Below are 20,049 nucleotides of genomic sequence, written 5' to 3' on the forward strand. Positions count from 1 at the left end.
CCACGTGGTAAGAGGCTCACGATCTCGCCCCCACGTGGTGCCAAGGGCCGGGAAAAGGGAGAGCGGGCAGAAGCGAGCCGTATCAGGGCATTTAAAGTGTCTTGACGTCACGCACTGCCAGGAACTCAGCTGAGTTTTCAGCAGGACATTCCGCTAATGTCTCCTCCCTCCCCCCGGGCTTTTTTGTGACCTAGGCCTCTGCGCTTCTCTTGGTCGCGGAGGGAGGAGCACGAAGATCTCGGAACAGCCAACTCAGGGAGGTGTGCCCAGAGTTCTCGACCCCACCTTCTCTCCTAGAAGCGTTTCTCATTGGCTAGTGGGCGGGGCTTCGGAAGTACAGCGCTCGCCCGGAGGCCTCAGGGTGGCCAAGCCAGCTGGCCATTCTTTAATTATGCATGGAGGCGTGTCTTGGCCAGTGGCAGCTGGGTGGGGATTGGCTGGAGGGGCTGTAATTCAGCGGTTTCCGGAGCTGCAGTGTAGACAAGGAGGGGGAGCCTAGGGTTCCGACGTCGCGGCGGAGGGAACGAGCCCTAACCGGATTGCTGAGGTACAACTCCGCTCGGTGTCGCCTGACCCTGTCGGCTAGGAGAGGCCAGTCGGCCTTCGGGAGCCCAGCAGCTCGCGCCTGGAGCCAGCGCAGGCCGGCCAGTCGGGCTTCAGTCCCGGAGACAGGTGAAGGGGGTGCAGGGTGGGGCCACCTCCCGACTGCACGGGGGACCCCACCGGGCGTCGCACGGTTGCAGCTGTGGGGGTGCTTAGAGCTGTGAATAGACTCTTACTTGGGGCGGAAGGATAGGAGGAGACACAGAGTGTCGCCCTGGGACCTCTCTCGGGATGACAGGAACCAGCCTGGGAAGGGAAGGGTAACTAATGCTGTAAGTTTCGAGGGGGAGATGCGGAGGGAGAGTGGGGAGTTCTGGGGGTGTAGGACCGTGGGGGAGGGCATTCTAGGCTGAGGGGAACCGAAGTGACAGACGCGGCCCTCCAGTGACTGCTCCCGGAGGCTAGGGACGTCCGGGCCATCAGAGCCACTGTCACTCAGGTGGAGATCATTGGGGTGGGGGAGCTAGAAAGAGAGACTCCTTCCTGCCCCCGTGCTGGGCCTGGCTGCTCCGTGCTGAGCCACTTTCTTTGCCTTGCCCTGCTCCGGTTCTTCAGTAGTCAGCTGTACCCACTTAGGAGGTGGGAACTGTTGAGTCCCTCCCCCGCAGCCTCTTGGGCTGGCTAGATTTTTTTTTTTCTTAAGAATCAGATTTCCTATAGGAAATTGACCAACTTTTGTTCTTTCTAAATTCTCTTCCATCTCTTTCTGCGTTAAGCTATGCTTTCCCTCACCTTGTTAAGAACATTTTTTTTTTTTCAATTCAAACTAAATCCCTGGCCAAACCAGCTCTAAAGAGCAACAAACTCTTTGCTCTTTGACATTGTTCTCTCATAAACACCTGGTAAACTCGACGAGACGATAAATAATTGAGCCATTGCATTTACTGGATTGTGGTGTTGCTTAATTGCATAGGCCAGAGTGAGCCAATCAAGAGTGGGAGTTTTCTGTCTCGGAGCCAAGCTCTTGGGTAAATGCAGAAGCTAGGGAAACAAAGACAGGCTGGCCTTGACTGAGTTCTGTGTGTAAACTTTACCTGTTGGGGTGTGTGGCTGTAAATTGGTAAGTTGGCAAAATCCGGACTGTTGCTCAAGTCTCCTTTTTTCATACCTGGTCCACATCACTCTGTTGTATCAATTGATACAGTCAGTGGTCATTCATTTTTCATATTCAAAGTGTGTGTAGTTTATACTGCTGTTTACTACATTAAAGTGCTTCTTTGTATATGCATTGTAAATGTTGGACTGTTAGTGCAGGTGAAGCATTGACTTGAATATATCAAAGCAATAAATCACCTCCATCTTTTTATATGTGGAATTAGACTGTTAGGCCTTGAGCCAGCAATTTTTTTTTCTTTTTATATTAAATAATGTCCATGCTCCTTGAGGAAGCATGTGTGTCTCATCAGTGCATGTGCCAGACCAGAACACTCAGCAGGGTCTTTTTATTTTCTTAGATTTTTATTTATCTTTATTCCATGTGTATGAGTGTTTTGCCTGCATTCATGTCTGTGCCAGTGTGTGTCCAGTGCCCTGGGAGGCCAGAAGAAGACATCAGAGCCTCTGGAACTAGTTACAGATGGTTGTGAACACCCATGTGGGTCCTGGGAATCAAACCCAGGGCTTTTGGAAAAACCACTGGGGAAAAAAACCTGGGATAATAACAATGAGAAAGTTGGAGTGTTTGTTCTTAGTGTTAGCACACTCACCACAAAGAACCATTAGCAGATTCATGAATCTTTTATTTTTGTCTATAGTTCATCGGGAACAAATAACCACTTAGAAACCGTCCTCAATCATGAGGCCCTTCAAAGGGGCTGGGGGGGGGAGAGGGTGGTTCACAGAATGTTAACCTCATTTTGTAGATAAGGAAATTGAGGCCAAAAGGACAAGACACTTGCCTTAAGGCACTGTGTGTCACAGTGGTGAAACTTGTGCCTTTTACATATCTCTTGGTCCATGCTTAAGTATTCAGTTTCAATTTAGAGTGAGTATGTCCCCTGTTGAGATGTGTCAGAGAAAGTCTGGATAGTGAAACACTGGCAGCCGGCTGAAAGACTCAGAGAGACACTGGGCGACAGCTAGCTAAGTAACTGTTCTGTGTCTCACCTGGGAGGTAATTGGTTTCTCTCTCTCTCTCTCTCTCTGTCCCTTTTTCCTTCTCTCTCTCTCTCTCTCTCTCTCTCTCCCCCCTCTCCCTTTCTCCCTTTCTTCCTTTCTCCCTTTCTTCTTAGCATAATTTACTGTCCAACTTCAGCTGTTTATTAATGGAGATGTTTATGCAAATTTCAGCTAAAGGGCGGCTGTGACCTCAATGACATTTCAGCCAGAGAGCCTTGTGGTCACTGGTCATTTCTGTCTGCAGATAGTTCCTTTTTCTTTCGTCTTGACATTCAAACGTGAGAAGGGCGTGAACACCAGTCTCGATGCCCAAGCCCAGTGGCCTTTTAGCTGATGTTTTCTAAGAGATGGTGATGGTGTGCAACTCAGAGAATACTTATTCTTTCTGTCTTTGTGAAAAGTGCTAGGGAGAGTGAGACATCTTGTGTGTAGAATTTGTGGACTGTTGGAGCCACCTGATAAATGCTTTATCGTCTGATACAACAGGTTGATATCATTAACGAGAGCAAGGCATTGCTTACACCTGTCTCTTCCATCCCTCCCTACTTCCTTCTTTTCCTCACAGTTTCCCTCCCTTTCACTTTCCTTTTCTCCCTTTCTGGGGATGCAACCTCTCTTGCTGAGCAAGTACCCTACCAGGGAACACATTTTATGTTCTTCGAATTTTAAAATTCTAGCCAAACTTTTGAGTATAAAAAAAAAAAAAAAAAAAAAAAAAAAAAAAAACTCATCTGAAGAGTGCTTGAAGGATAGCCTTAAACCTTAAAGAGCAGCTCCTGGTGTTGTGGATCGGCCTCAGTGAGATAGTGTGAGACAGCATTGCCTTGCTGTCTTTGATGGTGAAAAAGAAATGTTCTGCTTGTTGCTGGGAGCCATGGCTTGCTGTGGCGCAGATAGTTGGGATTAGCAGATTGTATTTGGTGGCAAATTCTTGGAAATAATTTGTTTAAAGGAGTAACATTTGGAAGAATGAATTTCCACTATGGTTCTCATTTTTTATGTTTGGTATAACTTTATTCAGCATAGTGTGCGCGCGTGTGCGCACACACACACACACACACACACACACACACACGACAGATGAGCGGTGCTAATGGCACATGTCCTTAATTCCAGCACTTGGAAAACAGAGGGAGTAGATCTCTAAGAATTAAGGGCATCTGATCTACAAATTGAGTTCCAGGCCAGCTGAGATCCTGGCTTAAAACAAACAACAAAACACTAAGCAGAAGCTAGCTGTGATGTCTCATGTCTGTAATTTTAGCATGTGTCTAGCCAAGCACTGAGGCCAGAAAATTGCTGAGTTTGAAGCTATCCTGGGCTACCTAGTGAATTCCAAGTCTGCTTTGAGTAGAGACTAAGACCCTGTCTCAAAAACAAAAGCCAAAAAAGGCTAAGCAGATCCAGGTCTGATGGTACATGCTAGTAATTCAAGGATTTGGGAGGCCCATTACCAATTTAAGGCTGCATAGCTAGCTGGACACTACATAGAAAAACCCTATTTTAAGAACAAACACTTCCACAGAGGCAGGAGGATTGCTGCGAGTTGGATCGAGGGGAGTCTGGTGTACATTTTGAGCTCCAGGCCAGCTGGAGCTATATAGAGAACCCCATGTTAAGGAACCAAACTAGAACAGAACAACAGAGAGTAGAAGCTGGGCAGGATCCAAGGAGCGTGAGCATTCCAAATCTCACCCAGTTCTCATGGACGGTAGGAGTAGTGGGACCAGAGCACCTACTACTGCAGTGTTCACCTAAGGCAGAAGACTGGCTCAGACTGAGAGGCTACAGAAGCAGAGAAAGCTGGGATTGGATCCTGGATTGGCTGCTTTCTGGTTGGAATCTAAGTCTCAGTCCTGCCTGTCTGCCCCCAACCCCTGTTTGTTTGGTGTTTTTTTTTTTTTTTTTTTTTTTTTTTTTTTTTTTTTTTTTTTTTTGAGACAGCATTTCTCTCTAACCCTGGCTGTTCTGGAACTCTCTCTGTAGACCAGGCTGGCCTCGAACTCAGAAATCTGCCTGCCTCTGGCTCCCAAGTGCTGGGATCAAAGGCGTGCGCCACCACGGCCCAGCTGAGCCTCAGTTTTCTTACCTGATTTTTAAAAAGAAAAATAAAAAGATGAGAAACAGGCCTTTTGGCACTTGCTTACAGCTTGAGCTATACAGGGAAACCCTGTCTCAAAATGAAGCAGAACAAAAAAATTTCATTAAGATGATGCAAATGAAATGTTTACAGCATGCTGGCAAGAGTCCTGTGTATTTAAGTTCTTAGGAAAAGGTCAAGGAAAGAGGTTCATTCTGTTGAGGGGTGAGAGGTTACAGAAGGGCTCGTTTCCAGGAGCACCTATAGGAGGGTTAGGAATTCTTGCAGAGCGGTGGTACAGTTCATTCAAGGTGGAGGGGGCATGGATGTGCTGAGTTTAAAACAGCTTAGTGGGTTCAGGGGCTATAAGTGGAAGCTCTTAACTGAGGAGAGGGAAACAGGAAGGAGGCCAGAGAGCCACGGCTTTTATGCCTTCTCTTCTGTTCATAAGTCACTAGAACTGTGCTTCAAGAAGGTTGAATTCATAAAAGTAATGTATGCTGTGACTAAAAAGCTCGACCTGTTTTCCTGTTAATAGTTCAGTGTGTGTTTCCCCAGACACTCTTTAACTTACCAGTTCATCTTGGACCTAGTTATTGAAAATCATTTTTACAGCTCAAGGAAATGATATGGAAGGCAAATCTACCCCCATAAGAAAATTATGTTTAGACCTTGGGTCTCCTTGCCAGCTCTATCTGTGGTAATAAGTGACTTCACTAACCACTGAACAATTGACCTGACCTTTGACCTTTTAATTACATCAGTCAAGAAACTCACATTTTGAACTCTCCTAAGGTAGCTAATGCTTGGGTGATGTACTGGAGGGTTTTGTGGTATATGGACAGACGCAATGGCATTTTAAAGCAGCACTGGGAGGCCAGACAGCTTGGGTTTGAATTTTCAGATACAACACCTCTTTGTCCTTAAGGCTGGTTGCTTTAACCTCTCGGAGTTTCAATTTCTTTGTCCACAAACTGCCTACTGGGCCCACTCACAGGGTAGCTGTGAAGACCAAGTGAGATCATTTGTTACATCATAAGAAATTTTGCATAGTGCCTAGCACATAGCTGACATTCAAATGCTATTAATTATTATTGAAATCAGCAGTCTCTCTCTCTGGCTACAAAGTTGGGCAAGTTATGATTCATGGCACCATTAGTGACCTGAAGGAAAGAAAGAGTAATTGGGAGATTTTGACCTACAAGGAATGCTAAGTGACTAGGGCCTGGGGATTTACACAGTGACAGAGGAGATGGAGGCTTTCACATAGAGATATAGACATGGTAGACCGTACATTCCTGTTACACAAAGGCTCTCATGGTAAGCCTCTTTGCAGCTCCAAAGACCTGTGACCCACTCCGTTTATTTTAATAGTCAACACATTGAAAGTTGATCACCACTCAGTAATAGTCCCTTGGAGATTTTCATGCTCTAAGAAGTTTGGCTATAGGCTGGGAATGTGGCTGAGTTGGTTGGGTGCTTCTCTAGTGTCCATGAAGCCATGCTTCCATCCCTAGGACTACATGAACCCAGATGTAGTGGCATACTCCTGTAAAACCCCAGCTCTTGAGGGCCGGAGACAGAAGGTCAGAAGTTTGACATCACCATGGACTACATTGGGAGTATGAAGCCAGTCTGGGCCATGAGGCACTGTCTTGAGACATGGGTGGTGGTGGTGGGTGTTGCTGGTGCCATGGCTCAGTGGGTAAAGGTGCTTGCCGCCAAGCCTGACCACCCGAGTTTGATTCCTGGAACCCGTGTGGTGGAAGATGAGTACTTATTTTCTACAAGTTGTCCTCTGATGTCCACACCTGCAATATGGCTTATGTGCACATACCTATGCACAAGTAGATTAATGTAAAATGATTTTTAAAAAGAGAAGCAGAGGGAATATGATTGATGGTGCGTGCCCATAAACCCCAGCGATGCTGCAGGCGGAGTCAGGAAGACTAGGTGTTTGAGACCAGCCTGGAACTTGCTCAAATTTTTGAAAAAGGGCCAGAAATATAACTCATTGGTAGAGCATATTCCTAATGTGAATAGAGCTTTGGGTTCAGTCTACAGTACCATACATAATTTTATATACCCACACACTGAGACGGGGTCTCAGTATGTAGCTCAGGTGGTGACAGGCCTGGAACTCACTCTGTAGACCAAGTTGGCATCAAACTCACAGAACAGAGATCTGCCTGCCTCTGCCTCCCTGTGCGCCACCCCCCCACCCCCACAGGGTTTCTCTGTGTATCCCTGGCTGTCCTGGAACTCACTCTGTAGACCAGGCTGGCCTCAGAAATCCGCCTGCCTCTGCCTCCCAAGTGCCGGGATTAAAGGCTTGCCCCACTACTGCCCAGCCTCTCTGGTATTTTTATTAAATGTGCTACCACACATTGGTCCATATCCAAAACAAAAAGACTAGGGACAGATACTCTTGAACAGTTGAAGGGTAGAGGAGTACCTTAGGAAGAAGCTAACAGGAGTTTTGTTTTGAATTAGGTGAGGAAAATACATTAGCTTTTAAATTTTCTTTTACATTTTTTTATTTTAGAAAGATCTGAGGGGCTAGAGAGGTGGCCCAGCAGTTAAGAGCACTGACTGCTCTTCCAGAGAACCTGAGTTCAATCCCCAGCAACCATATGGTGGCTCACAACCATCTGTAATGGGATCTGATGCCCTCTCCTGGTGTGTCTGAAGGTCTGAAAGCAGCTACAGTGTACTCATATACATAAAATAAATAAATCTTTTTTTTTGTTTTTGTTTTTTTTTTGTTTTTTTTTTTTTTTTTTTTTTTTTTTTTGAGACAGGGTTTCTCTGTGTAGCCCTGGCTGTCCTGGAACTCACTCTGTAGACCAGGCTGGCCTCCAACTTAGAAATCTGCCTGCCTCTGCCTCCCAAGATTAAAGGTGTGTGGCCTAAAATAAATAAATCTTGAAAGAAAAGAAAAGAAAAGAAAGAAATCTTGAAAGGAAGAAAGGAAGAAAAGAAAAGAAAAGAAAAGATACATCAATCAATCTGAGGATCCCTCATCAGATTCCTGAGTAGCTGGAACTACAGGCAGGAGCCACCACATTCAGTTAGTGCAGAATTTGGTTTGGGGGGAAGGAGAAAGGAGGGGGGAAAGAGGGATCCATCCAGGTAGCTTGGATGTTGGATGATACCGGTGAATGATCCATATGATGCAGGAAGCTGCTTTGCTGTGTCCTATGCAGCTGATGTCTCTCTTCTCATTTGTGCATGTGTGTGTGTATAAGCATGTGTGAGGGCGTGTATGGGTGTGCAGATGTGCATAGCTATCCTTCACTGGATATGTAAAGCTCTCAAGTGTTCAGAATAGCCTCACAGATAAGAACAACTTAGCTGTATGGGAGTCAAACTTATTATTCATTCATCTCTTTTAAGTTTGGGTTGCAGAAGACAGGAATGAACAGGCAACAGATCCAACCCAATGGGCCCATGGGGAGCAGGAGGAAGCCAGCCTAGCTTGAAAGAGAAAGTAAAACAGTGGCTTCCCTACTGTGGAGGAGGGGCGCAATTTATTAGGGGGTTGTTTGGGTAGTTTTTGTAGAAGCCATTTCTGAAAACTGCTTGGGATTAGGAAAGGAAAGCCCTGCCCCGTCTGTGTAGCCATCTGCTTACCCGACGGCTGATTGATTTTATTAGTTTGCGGTGTCCTGACCTCTCATTCTCAGTATGAGAGTCTGAGCATTTGAGTCTGGACTCAGCACCTGCTTGGGTGAAAGCATACTAGCAAGGTTTCCCACCTTGGCGAATGCTAAATTTGTTTTGCTTTTAGCCAGCTCTTCCCCCCTCCCCCCCCCCCAGAATCTAAATGCATTAGACTGTTCCTTTGTCTCCCCCTCTCACCCCCACAGAAATCCTAAAAACCTCAAAACCCAAATGCAAGCTATGTAATTACCTTTCCCGTAAGCCAAACAATGTGAGTTATCATTAAAATAGTTAGCCTTTGAATTTTTTCCTACTTGTGGTTTGGACACAATAAATATTTAATGTAAGGCTCACTTCCCCTGGCAAATCAGTTTTGTTGTGGTCTCCTTTCTGTCAAAGTGTTTAGGAAAAACAAATTTCTTAACATTAATTAAAATAAACTCATGTATAAGAGGGAGTGATATAATTAAAGAGCTCTGGAGCCTGTGTGTGTGTAAATGTGTGTGTGCAATGTGTGTGTAAATGTGTGTGTGCAGTGTGTGTGTGCAGTGTGTGTGTGTAAATGTGTGTGTGCAGTGTGTGTGTAAATGTATGTGTGCAGTGTGTGTGTGCAGTGTGTGTGTGCAGTGTGTGTGTGTAAATGTGTGTGTGCAGTGTGTGTGTGTAAATGTATGTGTGCAGTGTGTGTGTAAATGTATGTGTGCAGTGTGTGTGTGTAAATGTGTGTGTGCAGTGTGTGTGTGTGTTTTAACAGCTTTCACTGTCTAGCCCAGAGAACTCTCAGCATTCCCCTGCCTTAGTCTCCTTAATACTCATTCCTAATTACATGGGGGAAAAAATCCAGTGTGACTTCATTCATCAGGGCAGGCTCTTCATGGGCACTGTAACGGGAAGTGTTCTGGGTGTGGGACGTTTTCAAGGCCCAGTGACTGTATTGAAGATTCTCAGGGTTATGGAGTCATTGGGAGATTCAGTGTCTACAGTGGGGCACTGTACGTGAGACCAGGTGGGAGGTGCTGGGAATGCTGTACTTGGGCTCAGTGTTGCTGAGAACCAAGGCTGCTCTGAAAGCTAAACGTGGTGGACTACACTGTAATCCTTGTACTTGGGGGGTGGGGGCAGGAACAGGAGCATCATGGTGAATTTGAGGGCACTTGGGCTGTAGATCAAGTACCGGACCAGCCAGTGCTACAGAAGGGGGCCATATCTCAAAATGCCAACTGCAAGCAAATAAATAATAAATAAGTAGACAGACAGACAGATAGATAGATGAATGTAATTTCCTCTCTATTTTTTTTTTAAAAGCTGTTTTCAAAGTAAAGATTACTAATTAAAAAGTGATTTCTTTTTCTGCAGAAGTATCTGGGGTGCCCTGGATGACAAGTGTTTGTAGGGGTTTGGGGTGCAGCTCGCTCCAGTGCAGCCTAAGCTGTACAAAGCCCTGAAAGGATGGCAGATGAGCTGGGGTGTGGGATGTGAGCAGACACAGACTCAAAAATGAGAGAAGAGAAGGTGTCTTTGTTCAAGGGCAAAAGGTGGGCAATGCTTATTGCAATTTGTAAAATTTGAACTTAGAAAATGATAAAAAAAAATGTGGTAAAAATTGAGCTTAGCAGTAAAAGTTTTAAAAAATTATACTGCCCCTATTCAGTAGTTTTCTGATACTAATGAATGTAACTCATCAGTGTTATCAGATGTGATTTTTTTATTTTTTTTTTTGGATGATGGAGACCAAAAAGTGTCAGCATTTAGGTTTGTACATCATAAAACCAATGTTTTCTAAATGAGTAATGTATATTACAAGAGCACATGGCAGACATTCCATGAAAAGTACAAGGTAGGGGGTATCTCAGTGTAGCCAAGGGTGACCCCAGAGTGCACACTCACCTGTCCTTTGGAACTATCACCTGGCAGTTTTTTTGAGTAGCATTAAAGACTCCAAATTATCTTGAAAGGATGTAAAATCTGCTATTTGCTATTCAGCGTATCTGGGTGAAGCCAAGTCTCGATGGAGCACTTTAACCAAAACAACATATTGCAACAGGCACATGCAAGCTGTTCTGAGACCCCCAATAGTTCCTTCCCTTCCTTCCTTCCTTGGTTCTCATGTATGTTAGACTGACCTCACACTTGCTGTGTAGTAGCCAAGGTTAGCCCTGAACACCTGCTCCTGCTTTCACCTCTCAAGTGCTGGGAGGACAGGCCTGAGGCATCATATCCTCCCAGCTTTAACACTTTTCTATTGAACCAGAAATTAGATTACTAAAATTTGCTATTAAAAAGAAATGCATTATTAGTTGGGCAGTGGTGGCACATTCCTTTAATCCCAGCACTTGGGAGGCAGAGACAGAGGCAGGTGATCTTTGTGAGTTTGAGGCTAGCCTGATCTACCGAATTCCAGGATAACCAGGGCCACATAGAGAAACCTTGTCTGGAAAAATCAACCAACCAACCAAACAAAAGGCACATTTATCTTTATGATTCTGTGTGCGTGCGTGATGTGCCTGTATAGGCATTCGTGTGATCAGAGAGCAATTTTCTGCTGTCAGATCTCTGTTTCCACTTTTATATGGGTTCTAGGGATGGAACATGGGTCGCCAGGCTTGCGCAGCAAGCACCTTTCCCCCAACCCCTTGAGCCCTCTCTGCAGCCCTACATTTGTGAAACTTTCATCGGTGCCACTTTTTCCACTAATGTCTCCCCCTTCGGAAAATGTGGTTATGTTTCATAAGATATCACTGCTACTTATGTTAATGTGCTGTGCAAAGTTGATTGTTTAAATGAACTTTGAGGCAGTGTCTTCCTGTGTAACCTTTGCTGGCCTTGGATTTAGGGAACTTCCGTTGTCTGGAATTTCAGATATGGGGCCTCTTGGCTAGCTTATTATACATATAACTTCTACTGATAGGTAATATGTAATAGGCATTTTTTTTTTCTTCTTGGCATTTTGAATCAAGGTCTTGTATCTCCAGGTACCCTTGAACTCACTCACATATCTCAGGCTGGCTTCAATTTTGTGATAATCCTCCTGCCTCAACCTCTACTGTGCTGGGATTACAAGTATGTGTGACCATGATTAACTCTTAGGCATCTCTAATAAATATGGTCTCTGTAAACAAAACTTTGTTAGGGTCCACAAATTTTAAGGTCATGGCTAGTCCTGAAAACAGTGCATTTTGAGAACTGTTAAAAACTATTAAAACAAAGGTTTTAGTATAAGTATTCTCGTGCTATTTGAGGAGCAAGGGTTGGGGAAGGAGATGGAGTCTGTGGCCCTGATTAAGTTGGGTCTACAGTCATTATAACCACTGTGCCACATATCATGGTACAGATTGGTCCTTAGTTTGAGAAACACTTTTACAAGGGCCATAAATTCTTCAGATGAATGAAGTCCTGCCCAGGAGTTTAGAAGTTACTGTTTTAAAGATATCTTGATTTTTCCTGGTGTTTATGTCCCTGAGAATGAATCTTGGATTGATTATGATTGACTAAAGAGCCATACCTCACCAGATTCTGGTAGCTCCTCAGTGCTTGGCTGATTTCTTGTTTTGTTTTATTTATTTATTTTTTTCTAAGAAAGGGTTTGGATAGCCCTGACCTTCCTGGAACTCACTTTGTAGACCCAGGCTATCCTCACACTTAGAGATCTGTCTGCCTCTGCCTTTGTGGAGTTAAGGTCTTCAACACCACACCGGGCTATAATTTTTAAAGATAATTCTGATGCGAAATACAGTTTAACTTGGAAAGAAGTGTTGACTTAAATTGGATATAAAACAAAGGAAGACATTTTTCTTGTTTTGATAGATACTTGTTAGATGTTATCTGCCCTGCCCTCACTTCCCTTTATCTGCTCTAGTCACTTCTCTTTTCTGTCCCTCTCTATAAAATGGGAACGACTTCTACTGGGAGCGTCCTGATCTTATCTTGCCCCCCTCAGGGTTCCCTCTGGTCGAGAAATTTACTGGAGAGATCTCTAGTGAATTCTTGCTTCAGGTCACATTCTGTATGGGTGTGAGTTTTAGAATTTAGGTTACAGCTCTCCCAGAAACCTGCAGAGTGGTTTTCTTTCTGGTTTCTTCTTCTTCTTCCTTTTTAAAGCAGAGTTTCTCTGTGTGGCCCTGGCTGCGGTCACTCTGTAGACCACCGTAGTTTTGAACTCAGACCCACCTGTCTCTGCCTCTGCTGGGTTTAATGGCTTGTCCCACCACTGCCCAGCTTGTTCTTTGGTTTGAAATTGTTTTTTAAAATTAACTTTATATAGTGTCTATGTATCCCCATGTGGAGGTCAGAGGACAGCTTTCAGGAGTCAGATCTTGCTTTCTGTCATGTGGGTCCTGGGGATTGAATTTTGGTCTTCAGATTTGGCAGCAGCCCCTGCTGAGCCATCTTCCCACCCTGATATTCCATTGCTTTTGCCTTCTGTGTGGGAGCTACTCGATGAGAGCGGTGCTCTCACTTGATCTCAGTATATTATTAATTTTGAGAAGGCTTCATAGAAAAGCTTGTATAGTTAAGCTTTCTGGGGTCAGACTGATGTTTGTGTTTTTGTTTTTGCTTTTGCTTTGTTCTTTTGCTTTGTTTGAGACAGGGTCTTTATCTCAAGCTTGATTTTTATTTCTGGGGTTTTTTGTTTGTTTGTTTTTTGTTTTCAAAGACAAACCCTTGCTGGGTTGGAACTGGCTTTGTAGACCAGGTTGGCTCTAAATTCATATATCTGCCTGCCTCTGCCTCCTGAATGCTGGCATTACAGCATTTGCTATTGTATCTGGTTTATGTACTGCTAGGGAACTCTCAGGGCCTCTTGTATGCTAGGTAGACACTACCAGCTGAGCTATGTCCCCAGCTCTAGGCTTGTTTTTTTTTTTGTGTTTTTTTGTTTGGTTGGTTTTTTCTTAAAGCTTTCCATAAAGTTAAATTTATTTTAAACACACACACACACACACACACACACACACACACACACACACACACACGTACATTTGTTTGAGCCATTGTTATAAAGCTCTGGTGAGCCTGTTACTTGATGTGTAGTCTTTACTGGCTTTAGACTCATGGCAAGCCTCCTGTCTCTGCTTCCAGAGTTCTGGGATACAGGTAGGTTACAGACAAAGTAGAAAATACCACCTACTTTCTGTCTTCATTTTCTCCATTGCTAACATCTTGCAATAGTGTGATACATTTGTTGCAGTTGATAATAACAGCTATATGTTGTTACTAATTTAAGAACACAGTTTCTATTACACTTTACTGTTATATACTCTCTGCTGTTTGATAGTGTTGGAGACATGTTCCCTGTTGTAGCTCAAAGTGAAAGTAAACTTGGAATCTGTCCATCTCAGATTCCGAGTCCTGGCATTACAGGTGTGTACCTCTGTGTTCAGGCCATTTTGTGGATTTCCAGAAACATATGCCATGTGTCTGCCAGCACAGTACCATTTGAAATATACACTGCCTCCAAAGCCCTGTGCTCTATCCACTCATCCCTTCTGCAGCCCCTGCCAATTGCTCATCCCTTTTTCTATCTCCATAGTCCTGTTTTTTCAGTATATTCATCAGACTGTCATGCAAGCAGTAGCTTTCTAGATGGCAATGGTACAGTGGCCTCTCCAGGTTGCCTTCTTTCAATTAGCAGTATGAGTTCAGCTTCCTCCTTGTCTTTGGTGGCTTTGCTGAGTACACTGCCTTGTACGGCCCTTCCCTCAGTGCATGTACCTGTTCATCCGAAGGGCATCTTTGCTACCTGTTACTGTTTGGATTTGCAGTCTTCTAATGGCATCTTCTATACTCTTTTCATATGCCATCTGTGTACTCTCTTTGGTGTGATATCGGGTCAGACTTTCTCCCAGTTGTTCTGTTCCATTTTGCAGTGCAACAGAAGTTGAATTTAGGGTTCCACAGCTGGTTGTAGTGGAAAGACAGGGGCAGGCAAAACTCGAGTTTGAAGCCACACTGGTCTGTAGAGAGAGTTTCAGGACAGCCAGAGCTACACAGAGAAATCCTGTCACAAAACAAACAAACAAAAAACAAGAGTTTAGGGTCCCAAATACTGGCAAGTGTTTTCTACCACTGAGCTACACCCCTAATCCTTGTTAAAAATTTTATATTTTGAGACTAGGGTCTCAACATTGACCAGGCTAGTCTTGAAGTTGTGTTGTAGCCCAGGTAGGACCTGACCTTGGGAAGCCCCTGTCTCAGTTTCCCCAGTAGCTGGGCTTACAGGCAGCTCATCCAGCTTTACATTAAGATTTTTTTTTTAATTGTTGAGAGTTTTAAAAGTGTTCTCAGGATGTTTTGGATACATGAGTGTACACGTACATTTGGGGGAGACTATGGCTACAACACACAAGGCGAGGGTGAACACTGATCTGTATTCACAGTTCTCTTTGGGTGTATTTAATGTTTATTATTATTATTATTGTTATTATTATGAAACTCAAGGTTTTACACTTGTTAGACTGAGCTATGCCTTCAGCCCTCCTTGTCAGAACATTTTAGGTGGCACACAGTTTTTAGCTTTTCTTGTTGAAGAATTCAGTCTCATGAAGACTATAATGCTGGGAGGTTGAAGTTAGGGAACCAGGGACAAGGAAGGGAAGTACTTGTGTCTCACCACCCCTCATGGGTAATTATAATTTTAACCTTTAGATAAGGCTGTTGTGTTCAGATAAGGCTGGGCATAGGGCTTCAGCCCCAACTACATACTAAGATGCTGACACGTCTGTTCAGACTGGTGGGTGTCTCTGCTCTTAACCTGTCCTCTGGATTATCTCTGCCTGACTCCTCCTTCAGAGCTGAGCCTTGGCTCCTGCCCAGCTTCTACTTTCTGTTGCTCCCGTTTTGTCCGGGTTTGGTTCCTTAACACAGGGTTCTCGATGTAGCCTTGGCTGGCCTGGAACTCAATGTGTAGATGCAAAAACAGTCTTATCAAAAGGAAGAACAGATGCCGGCCTGGAGTGGTGGAGATAGTGTTTCATCCCACTCCACTTCTAAGTATCCCTGATCACAGCCCTAAATGCCTCAGGCTTTTGAGTGCTGGATTATAGGCATTAGACCATTATGCTAGACTCCAGGGATTGTCCGCCGTCTCACCCCTATCCTTTCACACCTTGACCTGGCTTCACTGTGCAGCCCATAGCCCAGGCTGGCCTTGAACTCACCATTCTCCTACTCTAGCCTCCCGAGTGCTGGGCTTATAGGCATGTGTTACCACTCTCAGCTTATGAGGTCATCACTGATTCTCCTGCTATCCACTGTGGCTTCTTGACCCTGCCATCGACTGTACCTTCCACCTCGAGCTTTGGCCTGTTTGAGGTTGTAGGCCATACTGCCCATCCAGCAGCGCTTAAGTGCTATTTCCTTATCTGTGCTAGCTCAGGGACCACCCTGCACTCTCTGGGCTCTAGAATTATATGAAAATCAATCTCTCTCTCTCTCTCTCTCCCTCTCTCTCTCCCTCCCTCCCTCCCTCCCTCCCTCCCTCCCTCCCTGCCTTCTAGCTTTTCATTCTTTATCCATGTGCCATGTTGGCTTTTGGGTCATGATCACTCAGAAGATGCATGTCACATTTCTTGTTTGCACACACTGTTCCCTCTGCTTAGACTGGCTGCCCCTTGCTCTCCAGAATGACCCTGTCTCCTGTAGCCCTGCCATCTTTGTGAAACTTTCTAGAATAGCACTGAGCCCAGTTTCAGGTAACTCTCATTCCTAGGGCTGCCATTCCATCAAAACAGTGTTTGCTGCCTTAGACAGTAGGAACCAAGGTGCGTAGCACTAGGAGAACTCTTTGCCTTATCAGGTGCTACCCCAAGCTGCCTCTCAGGCTTTGTCTTTGTCTTAGTAAGGGCTCTCTTTCTCTGTGTTTCTCTGGTGTTAGCAGAGCACCTGGCAAAGAGTTACTGAAATATTCAGCAAGCCAGTGGAGACCTGTACAGCTGGCCTAAATCCATATACCAGTTAGAAAACCACAGAGGAAAGCATGCATTTTGCATGTTACTCTACCGAAGGCACAATTGTACTCTTTTTCTGAGATAGCCTCTGAGTAGCCTCAGCTACCCTCAGACCCACAAAGTCAGTCTTCTAAGTGGAGGTGTTGAGGAGGCAGCTGGACATCAGAGTCTGGTGCTCTTGAGAGAGGATGGGGCTAGAGGTGAGACCGGGTGACTACTGGAGGGTAGAGAGTGCTTTGAAGGAGTGAGACTGGATGAATCCTTTAGAAAGTGTGTTGCAGAGAAAGCAGGAGGTTATAAGAGAGTTTTACAGCAAAGCCTGTTCTTGTAAAATTGTGAAATATTTTCTCATGAATGTTAGACTCTGTAAAGATTGTGTTCAGTCATTCGTTTGGGAAAAATAATCTTTGGAATCAGCAAATGCAGTGAACCACCTTAGTGGCTTAATGGACAAACATTTTATTGTGTTAACTCTTTCTCTGGGCAGGGATTCTGGTAGACACGGTTCGGGGGCTTATCTTTACTACCCGATATCTGGGGTATCAGTTGGGAAGCCTGGCCTAGCATGATTGCAGCTGTGATGTCGGATGGAGTGGCTGCGTGTGGTCTGTCTGTCTGTCTGGTGTTTCTTGCAGAATGGTGGTTGGGTTCTGGAGAGCCTTTGTCCTTTCAGGAGAATGCCAACAGAGGCATTGGAGATTTCATATCAAGCTTGGCCTCCTGGCACAGGTCTGAAATCCTAGCTACTTGGGAGGCTGAGGCAGGAGGATCTCAAATTTAAGGCCTGCTTATACTACTGAGTGATTTCAAGACCAGCTTGGGCAATTTAGTGAGATTTTGTTTAAAAACAATACCTCCTCCCCCAAACCCTCAAATGTCAGGTTTAATTCCTCAGCACTACAAATGAGACAGTTCATTCCACACTTTCAGCCTATCTGTGGTGCTGGGCTAGGGATGGCTTTAGCCAGGTCCAGGGAAAGAGGAGTCAAGGATGAAGAGGACAGGTTATCCGTCCACCACAGGATGCTTGGGTGTGAGGCTCTACTATGAATCCACGGTGACTTTAAGGGAAAGGAGCAGGTGTGTGCCACCATATACACCCAAGAGAAGAATTTCCTCCCTCCTCCTTCCCTCCTTCCTCCTCTCCTTTCTTTTCTCCTCCTTTTTGAGGCAAAGTCTTACTTTGTAATCCAGGCTGTTCCTGAACTCATAGCCACCCTCCTGCCTCAGCTTTCTGAGTGCCAATATTACAGGTATGAACATATAGGTTCTTGGCCCACATTGGCCTGTGCTGAAGTAACTATGGACTTCCTTAGGGTCACGTAAAGGGAAGGTGACCTGAATACTTTTGGCATATTTCTTTCTTTTCTCCAGTAAGCATTGAGCTATATCATAGGCTTATGACTTCAAGATTCCAAAATTTACGTTTCCTTTATCAGTTTTCAGCTTCTGTATCTCTACCTTCCTAGCACTGGCTCACATGCCCACTCTGCAGGTGCTGGGACCCAAACATAGGTCCTTATGCTTACATGTCAAGCCCACACAGAGTTATCTCCTCAGGCCTAAAATGTTTGGTTTTGGATTGAGTAACATTTCTCTTGTTTAAAGATCCCTAAAAGGTTGTTGAGTTTTCCAAACAGCAAAACAGGAAGAGTTGGCCTTCCCAGTTAAAAAAAAATTTTTTTTTTTTTTTGCTGGATCTTGCCCTCACCTGGGAGAATGTGGTCCCCTTAGTACAGAGTAATTCACTCAACAGTTCATCAGTTCTACTACACACATGCTTTCTGATCATCTGTTATGAACTGGACACTATGCTGGATGCTGGGGAGGGGACATATTAGTGAGTCGAAGCCAAGGCTCTTCCTGTCATCATGGGCCTTAGAATACAGGAGTTGAAGCAAGCCATGGGTCTCCTGATACTGAAAGCAAGTATGCACACATGAAGGCCCATGAACAGGAGCTAGAATGGCTGAGTGAGTGTAGGAAGGAGTGTAGCCAGCAAGCAGGTGGCAGCCAGACAAGCACGGGGCCATCTTGTCATGCGTGTTTGCTGTGTCCGATAGCTTTGTGTGCTTTAAGTCAGGTTTGACACTAACCCTGTGAAGTGAGTACAGCTGTCTTCCATTTTTCTGCATAAGGAAATAGAGGCCTGGGGAGGCTGGAAGCTGGCATGCGTCTCGGAGGGGAGTCAGGGCCCAGAGTCTCTTGCTTTCATAGTTCATCAACTATGAAATTTTTAGTCTCAGAGCAAAAAGTTGTCAGTGCCTTTATGGAAACGGATGGCAACTCTTCAGAAAGCCTGGAGGGATGCAAGTAGATGTGCAGAAACAGTTAAAATGTGTTTTTGTAGAAGCCCAGGAGTGTGTTAGAAACAGCTGGAGTACAGACTCGACATCGTACACTTTTTGGTTAAATGTCAACTTGCTTTGTGTCAGTGCACGTTTATTATTGGGATGCAGCAATCTCAGCATCTTAAGCGAGTGGAGCTGAAACAGCTTCAGAGGCTGTGCGGCCTCTTGCCCTCCTGGAGTCTGCATTATGGCTGTGCACCTCCAGGGAGAGCATCCCCATCTAAGTGGCAGAGGAGCAGGAACCAGGCAGCTGCTCCGTACTCTCCCATTCTCTGTCACTGTTGCTGTTCAGTCTCTAAGCGTGAGCTCTCCCACTTAATCTGTAGATGTTCATCTCAAAGCCTTCCTGCCATCTCCACTGAAGTTATAGCTAAGAGATCTGTTTTTGGAGACGGGGCTTCTCAGCACTGACTGTCCTGGAACTCACTCTATAGACCTGGCTGGCCTTGAAATCACAGAGGTCCTCTATGCCTCTGCCTCCCAAGTTCTGGGATTAAAAGCATAAATGGACACTCTTAAGTTAGAACTCCATTTAAATTGTGATCTACACAATTACTGTGGCCTCCCAGACATGGCCAGGCACAGCAGGACTAACAGACACTTTGGCTCGGGCACCGTACATCTGCTGGAACTCTAGAAAAGTTCTTTGGCTTAGCACTGTGCTTGAATTTTGGCCACTTACAAAATTCCCAGATCTGAAACCCCAGGAATTCGGACAGCAGGTTGCAGTTAGGGTGTTGCTCCATGCCATTACTGCCTGTGAGATCTTGAATAAATCATATGAAATTCTGTGCCTTCATTTCTCCTATAAAATGAAGATAAAATATTGTCTTGACCAGTGAGATGGCTCAGCAGGTAAAGATGCTTGCAGCTGAGCCTGACAGCCTACATTTGATCCCCACCACCCACATAGTGGGAGGAGAGGGCTAACTCTCTGAAGATCGTCTTCTGGACAACGAACATCACCATCACCATCACCATAGGGTTAACACAAAGATGAGATGAAGGTTCCATATAGTATTAGCTATAGACACTGGTTTGCTTCCCCCCACCCTTTTTTTTTTTTTTTGAGACAGAGTCTCATGTAGCCCAGGCTGTCTTCAAATTCACTGTATAATAAGGATGACCTTGAACTTTCAGTGCTTTTGCCTCTATCTCCTGAGTGCTTATGTGTGCATATCGCCATGCCATGCCTGGTTTTATGTGGTGTTGGCAGTGGAACCCAGGCCCTCATACGTGCTAGGCAATCCCTTCACCAACTCAGCTACACCTCCAGCTTTTGGATTGT

General features: G+C 44.9%; 1 protein-coding gene across 6 annotated transcripts in view; it reads left to right on the forward strand.

The window, feature by feature from the left end:
* Positions 1 to 407: 407 nt before the first annotated feature.
* Positions 408 to 20,049, forward strand: part of Stat3 (signal transducer and activator of transcription 3) — a 49,149-nt gene continuing 29,507 nt past the window's right edge. For 2 of the 6 annotated variants that reach the window (XM_034505292.2, XM_034505294.2), the window contains exon 1: positions 408 to 547. The gene's annotated coding sequence lies outside the window, so the exon portion shown is untranslated. Of the gene's footprint in view, positions 673 to 20,049 lie in introns of all 6 variants that reach the window. The other 4 variants (XM_034505293.2, XM_034505296.2, XM_034505291.2 and 1 more) reach the window with 3 other exon arrangements.

The sequence above is a fragment of the Arvicanthis niloticus genome, chromosome 6 (assembly GCF_011762505.2).
Source record: "Arvicanthis niloticus isolate mArvNil1 chromosome 6, mArvNil1.pat.X, whole genome shotgun sequence".
NCBI classification, from domain to species: domain Eukaryota; kingdom Metazoa; phylum Chordata; class Mammalia; order Rodentia; family Muridae; genus Arvicanthis; species Arvicanthis niloticus.